This window comes from Rhea pennata, chromosome 2 (assembly GCF_028389875.1).
Source record: "Rhea pennata isolate bPtePen1 chromosome 2, bPtePen1.pri, whole genome shotgun sequence".
Lineage (NCBI taxonomy): Eukaryota > Metazoa > Chordata > Aves > Rheiformes > Rheidae > Rhea > Rhea pennata.
The window spans coordinates 120,661,468-120,671,555 of NC_084664.1; positions in this window are offsets into that span (position 1 = coordinate 120,661,468).

The following is a 10,088-nucleotide window of genomic DNA, read 5'->3' on the forward strand; positions in this document are numbered from 1 at the left end:
GGTCAGTTTATCCATCACACACCATCAAGAGCAGTTAGCTTAAAAATATTTTATTTGCTAAGGAATCTTATTCCTTAAAGCACAATGCTTTACTACAAGATGCACCACATGAGCATTCATTCCATGAATTGTAACATTATTTAAAAGCATTATAAAAAGACGAACTGCCTCCTTTTGTTCTCTCTTGACTGGTAATTTCGTACTGTCTGTTGAAATGGCAGTATTGGTGGGTGATTACAATGCTGATGTCAAAGAAAGAGATGTCAAAGAGATACTGCATCCTTAGGTAAAAATGCTACCCCCATTACGTATCTCTTCGGTCATGTATGTTGCAAATTCTTTCTGTATATTAAATATAACTATATAGCATGATCCAGATATTGTACTTTTTTCATTTAGAGAATTTTTCCCAATCATGTTTCTTCCTATATGGAATGACTGAAATATTTGATGCTCCTTGTAATGCCTTGGTCATTTGATTCATGAAATTATTATTGTAATTTTTCAACAATGAGTAAATTATTCTGAGCTTGAACTGGAAGCAACTACATTCATATATTGTTATTATTCTCCTACCTCTCCTCATAGGAAACAACTATTGAAATGACCTCAGAATTTCAAGGGTCTTGTATTTCATTTAGCACGTTATCAGCCTTAAACATTACAACAATAGAAATATTGCAAAATGTTACTTCTTTATTTAATGTGATTCTATTGTCCCCAGTAATTCTGTGCTGATTATGGAAGTTTAACTAAGCTCCCCTGTCCTCCAGTGGTGAATAGCATGAACAGCAGCTGAAAAGTATATGCAAAATCATTAGAGCATTCACAGAAAAACGTGAAGATATTTTAGAATTCATAATTATTTCATAATTGTGTTAAACTCAATGTTTTAGGTCACTCCCGTATTTTGAAGCAATGATTTTAAAAAGAATAATTCTAACTCTATATATGCATCCTCTGGAGGTGCTTTATCCCAGGCATTGTGGAAGCATTCAGAGCTGGTCAGTGCACACTTAGGAATGCCAAATACATAAAAGAGTGCATGTAGTTGCAGGGATGAGAATAAGCAGAGGCTTAGAGATGACAATAAAAGTAATTTGCACATCATGCTACAGCAGAGCAAAAATCTGTGTCCTGCCTTGTTTTGTCTAATGAACTTCATTACACAACTAATTTCATAATTAAGTGCTTATGTAAAACTGACACTTCTTTTAGTTGTGCTGAATGCCACATTAGTCATTAATGGCTGAAATTTTTCTCATGGTCCGTATAATGCTTTTAGTTATTTCCATAGCAGATCAGTGCCCAAAAAAGAAAAAAGCTACCCATACAACTAACACTATTTCAACATAAATTACCAATAGTGGAAAAAAAAAAAACCAGGTATTTTTTCACCTTGTTCCTGTTACTAATTATTTTTCTTATTTTTAAGGCAACACAAGGAAAGCAATCATTTCTCCATTTGTGGACATCCACAGCTCTATTGCTGTAGGCATCAATGAATGTTATTGATACAGGCAACTTGTTGAGCAGAAAAAATATAGAAGAGAGGGCTATATCCATGCAAATAAAGAAAAAATGAGAGATAAGAGATGTATCCTGTCCAGTCATTCCTATGCAGAGGTATTTTAGATAATACATAAGAATTGCATTGTTTTAAGTTTACCTAGGCCAAAAGTGAATGCAGTTTCTGTAGGCCTGTATTTTTAAAATGCTATTCATCCATCTCTGAAATACACATGATTCTCGTATGTGGAAATTTTGTTAACTACAAGTTTTAGCAAGAATTGGATTTATACCTGGCTGCATTGAAACCAATAGTAAAAACCACACTGCCTGTAATGAGGCTGGCTTTTCTATCATTAACGTTGTTATGACTAGAGTCAGTGATGTCATCTTTGCCGTTGAAAAGAAAGAGCATATGCAGTCATGTCAGATGTGTTCCGATTTATATTTTGAAATAGTGGCTGCTGAAAGCTGTGCTGAGGCCTAAACAGAAACATTTATCCTCCCCACCCCCTATACACACACGCAAAATTTCCTACACCTCCTACTTACCACCCAGAGAGAAGGATCGCATTTCCCCTCCTTCTCTGCTCAGAAAGAGTGTTAGAAGCTTTTGAAAAATCTCTTGACCTCACACATATGTAGCATTACTGCAGAAATCTCCTTTAGTTTTCCTCTGACACCTACTTCTGGGTCATCTTATATATAACTATAATTAGGATAAATAACAAACTGCCATTTTTTGATCTGCTGTTTCTCTTCAGATATCTTGTGAATTATTATTAACAAAAGATTTAAGTAAAGTGCATCCCTCCATGTTTTATAGCAGCTCTGATGTTCACTATTGCTTCTGAAACATAGCTTGCTTTTCCCCAGTAGCTGGGCTATTTTGGACAGAGTAAGCAATTTCTGAATACATTGTGCTGTGGACACTGTCAGTTTTATGCACCTGGGTGTGTGTGTTTTCAGAGGGGCAGCTCATGAGTAGCAGCTATATCTGGAAGGTGTCATCTGCGGGAGGTGACTGATGGAAGGATCTGCAGCTGTGAGAGAACCTGATAATGATGGAAATTGTCCCTATAGTCAAGGTCGAAAGCATCCATAAGCCCAGGTAGACCATTGGTCTTGAGATGCTGATGCAAACCAGTTTCTACAGCAACAGCATATGAGAGAGTAATGTAGCTAGCAACACTTCCAGCTGTGTTTGACTCTCCAGCCCTTGGGACTAGGGGTCCATTTTACAACTGGATCAGCTTCACGAAAACACCATTTTGAGGCTAGAACAGAACTCAATGTCCTTCTCTAATCAGTAGTAAGTCCCCTTCCAGTCTCGTATGATCAATTTTTCAAAAATTTACAGATCTCAAAAGAAAAACAGGATTAAATGAAATGTTGAGAGGCATTACTCCATGAATTTTGTTGGTATACTTTTTTAAATAAAATTTTAACATTAGCAGCCTGCTTATCTGTCTCTATATCAACATCTAGTATCTTTTTTAATCAGCAGCCAATTTCACTTAGATTTGAAGTAAGGACTATCATAGCAATGAAATGCTATGTTAATATCACAAGCTGTGTGAAAATCCATGGCTGCTTAGAGAAGAGAGGTCAAATTAATGTCCACTGAAGGATAGGCAGGCTGAGCTCAGCTCTTACACGTTCTGCTCAGCACACAAGCAGAGAGGCTGATCTGCAGATGAAGATACATTGCTGTCTCACCCAATGAATATGTCGGCGGTACCTGGGAGCAGATTGAGATTATCAGCATGCAGAAGGAAGAAGTTAAGAAATAGACTGCAATATCTGGGGGAAAACAGGCTTCATTAGTGGTATTGCTCATATTCCTTTCTTCTATCATTATCAGGTAAACTAAAGTTTTCTCAAGTTTAAATACAGATTTGCTAGGTTTCTAATTATGGATAGTAAAGGGGTAGTTTACATTTCTGGAATATATCCTAACCTATATATCTGAAATAATTCCGCCTATTTTAGAAGGAAATTGATTTGTTTAAGAAACTGCTTAAAATGTTATGCATAAACCCTGAACTAATAGATTGAGAAAATGATTTAATATGAAATTTCTAATACTCTCTTGAAAACTACATGTGCATTATGCATTGTTAATGTATGTAGTTATCTTAACATTTTTAGTATTATGTGTTTGGGAGAGAGTTACTAGTACAAACTGGGTGCCACATTGCACTGCACAGCAATAAGAACAACCAAGCTAGTTTCTTCCAGCTTATGACTCTTTATGTATAAGAGTGTCTATTTCCTCTAGGGCCCCATACCCTAATCAGGTATCCCAGATTTCTTTTTCTCCTGAGCTTATGCTTTCTGAATTTTTTTAGTTAATTTTGAAAGGAAGTGTATCCACCCTAACAAGTGTTTTCCCTTTGTATTCTTCAAAAAGAGAAACTTAGCCAACAAGGTCTGAAGAATAATTTCTTCTAGAAAGGATGTGACCAATCATTTTCCTCCTTCAGGATGGCTGCAGCTTCCTTTTCTCAGCAGGTCCAAGGCTTCAGGCTGCCCACAGAGAAAATGGTGATCCTATTTCAAAATGCTCACCTCCACTCCTTATTCTCAGTGCTTCCCATGGAGTGAGCTTGAGAGCCCTGAGGTAGGCGGAATTTCCACTAAGCTTCTCAAAGCCCGCATACCTCCAGGATACTAAAGACAACACACTCATCTGCCTACACACAACGGAGGCCTTACAGCCCTGGACATCTCTGATTGATTGAATAGACCCTAGGGGCAGGACCCTATTACCTAGCCAATGCTCAGAACTGATTAACCCCTTAGCCAGTGTCAAATGCAGTACATTGCTGTAAGAAGACTATAAATCACAGGATAACTGTACAGTCAGGCCTATAGTCACCCTCTTAGATCTCTTGCCAAAGACCTACTGTTGATCTTTCTAAACAGAGTCTTTAGTGCTATTCTGACAAAAGCAAAATGGCACAGGAGCTTCCTATTTAGATTTTTATTGATCAAATCATTTTGTAACTTGTAACTTCTCTTTTTTTGTTTCTTCTGGTCATGGCAGGGAATGAACTACATGTGAGGCAAGGAGTTTTTAGGTTTTGGGATATTTGTAGGAAGAGTTTTCTGAACAGTGCTAATAATCTTGTATCTTTGAAAACTTGCTGCCTGCACGCCGACAGTTCTAGTCGTGTTATTTAACTTCATTTCAGCATTATCCCAAGGATTCTTGATTCCCACGTTTCTTTCTCTGAGTCGGGTCACCTTGGAAAATGGTAGCTGTGTTACTTAGTGTCTCACAACTAGATCTAACAGTTGACTTAGGTATTTTTAAAGGCAGATAGAATGCCAGCAATGCCAGCAAAGACCATATTTCCCCACATATGGTCTCCTAGAATGGAGCCCAGGATTCTATGGTAGGCGCTTAGACACCTGACAGAGGCTGGCAGGAACGTTCCTCAGAATGGGAATCAAACTCAATTAGCAAGAAGATGCCTGAAGCTGGCAAAAGCTGACAGTTGACAATGAGGAAAATGCTTAGAAAAACAGTAGTTTCCACTGTTCTCAAAACTTTGGAGCCTTGTCCAGGTCTCCTACTTGGAATTCATAGCCTGTTATCTTTTCCTGAAGAAAGCCCTCTCAATTTCTCTCTCTACCAGAAAGGAAGCAGGATCTGTACAAGTGAAAAAGGAATAGGATAAGGGCTTTGTGACTGTATTGGTACTAGTGTTAGTCACAGTTCATTTCTGTAGAATAGCCCAGTTAGCCAAGGCACTCCCCTAGTAGGCTGGAGCAGGTAGGACTCCTGCTACAATATATCTATAATATAGATGAAATATAATTAAAACAGGGACCAAAATCCAGGGTATCTTCCTGCTTGTTTTCTCTTTGACCCAATGTATCTTGAATTCTCTTTTAGCATGCAGAGTAGCTGTGAAAAAGGCAATGGATAATGCAGCCTTTCCTGAATAGTGTAGAATATTGCTTGGCATAGAGTACTACTGCTTAGAGCATTCTCTTGGGAAGCAAAAGATGCAATTTGAATATCCTCAGACAGAGGAGAGGGCTGATTCCAAGTCATCCACTTCCTAGATGAATGCTTAAAGACAAGTGCCTGCATTAGCACCTCCTTAGAAAGAAAAATGGAAATGGCTCCTCATCTAGCTGCATCTACCTTTATCAAGGGAGACATAAAGGGCAAATTTTTCAAAGATGGGTTAGGCCCAGGTCCTCAAAGACATTTAGGCACTTGATTTTCTTTGATTCTAGGGGGAATTTGCTTCCAAAGTGCCTCTGAGGATCTGGACATTAGAGGTTTAAGACACTCAATGTCATTTATCATATGTGGAATCAGTGGGAGTTGGGCATTTAACGAGAACCCCACAGTCTGTATGTTCCTAAATTATGTATGCACTTTTGAAAATGCTAGTCCTTTATCATGCAGGAAATCAGAATAGATGACTGATGATCCTTTCTCATCTTAACTTTGCTTGAAAAGCTATATAAGATCATGTGAGCGCTATGATGGACACATCATAGTCATATATATGTCAAGCATTCTGGGATATTTTATGCTTATATACGCTTCGGACAGATAGTCAGTTTTCTTCCAATATGGCACATCTTATGAAATATTGCTTTTTAATTATTTAAATTACTTCTGAATTTTCTGATATTTAAATTTTTTCAACTATATACATACATTCCAATATTTTTAAAGAAAATTACATGAATCTTTACTTCTATTGCCTATATTTTCTAGAATTTCAATATTTCAGTACCGATTTACCTTAGTAGAACCAAGTCTATGAATAATACCTATAGGGTCTTTTGAAAGAAAAGCCTTGTGCAATTTACCATGAGTTTTAATTTCTTATGTTTGGTATATAACTTCCCTCTTTTTTCTTCTTCGTATTTTAAGCATTTGAACCAGTTACTATTGCAAATAGAAATACTGGACTTTTTGACAATGCAACTTTTAAACTCATCACTAACTTTATAGGTTATGTATTTGCCTTATCACTTCTGCAGTTTAGGCAGAAACCTACCGGCTATTGTAATGTGCTGAGTATTTCATAAGGTGGGTTTCTTTTCTCCTAGATTATATTCTAGCTAAAATAGTCTTAGAACCTCATGGTAACTTGGGAATTTTTTGAGCTCCTTTGCTACAAACATTGTTGATGTAACACTGCTAACCTTCACCACCTGCTCAATGTTAACCTACTTTCAGTGATAATTAAAGAGAATTTGCATCTTAGAAACTAAGATAGACTACATACAGGACACCAGAAGCAGAATTACATCTTCATAATTCTACTCATATTTTATCCTTCTTATTATTTTCTTTATTTTTTTTTAAGATGGTCTCCTCTTTAGTGCTAAGGTGGTTTGCCACCTTGAGGGCATGACTAGTGAGTTCCCTATTGTTAACATCCATAATTCACCTTCTTGGTCTTGGGTCTCTTTCAGACACAACAAGCAGTATAAACGGCCTTTATCTTGTTTCTTGTCTTAGCCCTTCTGAGATGAATCTTCTTCGTATCTTTACTCTTTTCTTAAATGTCTACTATGAAGCCACTGCTTCATAGTAAATCTGCCTTAGAACCTCACTTATGACCTGGCACATAAGTCTAAAATAAAACAGAGAATGAAGTGTTTATTAAAATAAATTGATGAGTAAGAGGAGGATTACTATATTCAAATATTACCACAGATGTACAAGGAAGACAAAAAGCAAGAGCTGTAATTATAGAAATAATAGAATTTACATGTATTAACAGGACTAATTGACACCTAGAAAGGTGATTATTTTTAAAGGGAATTTATTACATTTATTTAAAACTGTAAGTAAAAGACAAAAAGGACAACAGAAATTTAATGTTAGTATATATATATAATGTTAGTGGCTTATAATTGCATAATTGTTGTAAGACATTGACTATCAATTCAGAAATTAAAAAAAAAGAGAGAAAAAACCCACTAATAATGAATACAGATTTCTCAAAATGAAGGAGAAGGAGAGAGAAAGAAAAACTCTCACTACAGTAGCTCACAATGTATTTTATTTTAAACATGTTTGGAAGAAATGATGATTCCAATTATTTGGTGAAGAAAATAACCTAAATACAAGAGAATTCCTCTTGAATCTTTCTTTACATATGTCTTTCTTTATAAATGTAGAAACAAAAGAATATAAGAACAGTAGAAAATTTTAGTAATTTTGATCCAAGTTCCAATTCATATCAAGCCAATGGATTCCTAAGACACAGAGGGTAACACTGCTTGGGCCTCACTTAATGTAAGATTTTAAGAAATCTATGTCCACATGCTTAAATCTATAAGCAGCATTTACTTCCTCTTGATTCCTTATCCCTCAGTAAGAGTCTTCTGTGACTAAACATGAATAAGTCTGTGGTGATATTCCTTGTAATGAAGTGAAAAGGAAAGAATTGTTCAGCCAAACCCTGCAATGCTGTATACTGGGACTTGATGTCCCTTAGGATACCCTGCCATCTTTCAGACCAGCTATTTTTAAGTACAGTTTAATTAAAGATCAGCATAGTTTTTATTTACTGAAGAAGAATGTGAGGAAGAAGAAATGGCCATACTTGCAGTTTTTCAAAGGAGCCACCAATGTTCTGAATTTTTTGCTTTTTGAGAATGCAAAACAGGAAAGGAGGATTGATCCCAAATTTATGAAGAATACATAGAGAAAAAATTAATTTTTGTAGAGGTAAAATAAGAATCTGTGTTAGTTCTTCTATGCTAAAGAAGATAAGGGTTATGAGAATATTTTAAAAGTTATTTTGAGAAAGTAAAAAAATCTAGAAAGAGAAAACATGTCCTTTAGAAAAAGAGGGAGAAGATGACAATAGAAATGATTAAAAATTATTGATTTTCGGATCTCATTTTAAGGACCTGTGTTGAATAAAGGGGCATATGAAAAGAGCTCTATTACTTAGCAAATGAAAAATACCTTTTCAAATATGTATTGATAAAGAACAGACAAAAGAATACTTGGAAAAATGGAGTATTTGCAAATTGTTCAGGCCAAGTGGTATCAAAGTAATTAGGAAATTCATTTACTCTGACACAGATTATTATTATTGAAGAGACATGGAAATCTGGGTAACTACCAAAACAGTAGAGACAAAACAACAGAACTTCAAAAGGAAAAAATAATAGTAATTTTTGGCAATCATTTTCTGAAGATTCTGTCCATATTCCAGAAGAGTAATAGAAAAATATTGAGCGAAAAAACCTCACTAAGAATTAGGTTACTCAAACATCTCAGAGAGCAGATCTCTTCTTTGCTATTCAATTCAGTTTCATTTCAGTTATGTGAGCAAGTAGAAGGCAAAGGGGCAGATAGGCATGAGTAAGAAAAACTCATTCTCTTCATCTTCTCATTACCTGCCATTAAGAAATGCTGCCATGTATGTGGGACAGAGTAACTTCACTTGCAAGGCAAAGTGAAGCAGAAGGATTTTGACTTTCTGATTAATTTATTATTGTGTACTATTGAAGCAGTATTTTCCTTATTGGAAACAGAGTAGAGGTGTAACCTGATCTTCAGAAATATGTAGATCTAGAGCAGCAAGAAACATGGAGGTTTTGAAGATGACATCTTGATGGACAAAAGTGATAACATTTGTTTGTGGGTACATATGAAAATGAGTATCTGAAGGGAAAGCAGTAGGAGTCTAAATTCTAGTTAAACCTTTGACATGATGTTTCATGAAAAGGTATTCTCCAGATTAATACACAGTCTGAATAGTGACTGCAGAACAGTAAAGCAAGAAAAAATTTAAATTGCTGCACACTGAAAAGGGAGGAGCTTAGTGAAGGGCGACAGGAATTGGTTTTAAGTTCTACTTCATTTAACATCTTTCATATTGATTTTGAAGTGAGGTAATAGACCTATTCATGCAATTCACTGATGGTACTAAATTGGAAAGTGTTGCAATCACTACTGAAAAAAAAGAAATAATGCAAAGATAGTTAAAGGGGTTAAAATATGGACAGAGAAGAAGTAAATGAAATTTACTGTGGAAAAAAATTAACATAATATTTCACAGAAATATAATTCAGAACTTAGATATTCACGGAGATAGTGAAACCTGGAGAGCAATAACACTGCAGAGGGCTTAGAAATGATAGTGAAAGGAAAATTAGGCATGAATTTGCTATGCAGTGTGATAGTAGTAGGCTCAATGTAGACAGTACTAAGCAGAATGAGCGGAAGTGTTACATCGCAAATCAAAAAAGACACTAACCCCTCTGTTTGAAACTCCGGTACAGCCTCCTCTAGGATACCGTGTTCATTTCTGTTGACATCTCATTACTAGTGACCACTTAGAATGAATTCAGAAAAAAACAATAGAATTTACTATGGGCTTATATATAATTCTTCAGATACTTAAATGTTAATATACATATGTGTGTATGTATGTGTGTGTTTGTGTGAATGTCTGTGTGCTTATGTATATAAATTACTTTATGGTGTCCCATAGCCACTCATGTATTACTTTTTTCCCATTCTCAGTGTGTTCAGGATTGGCAGGTGGAACAGTGTGATCTTTGCTGCCAGGCAG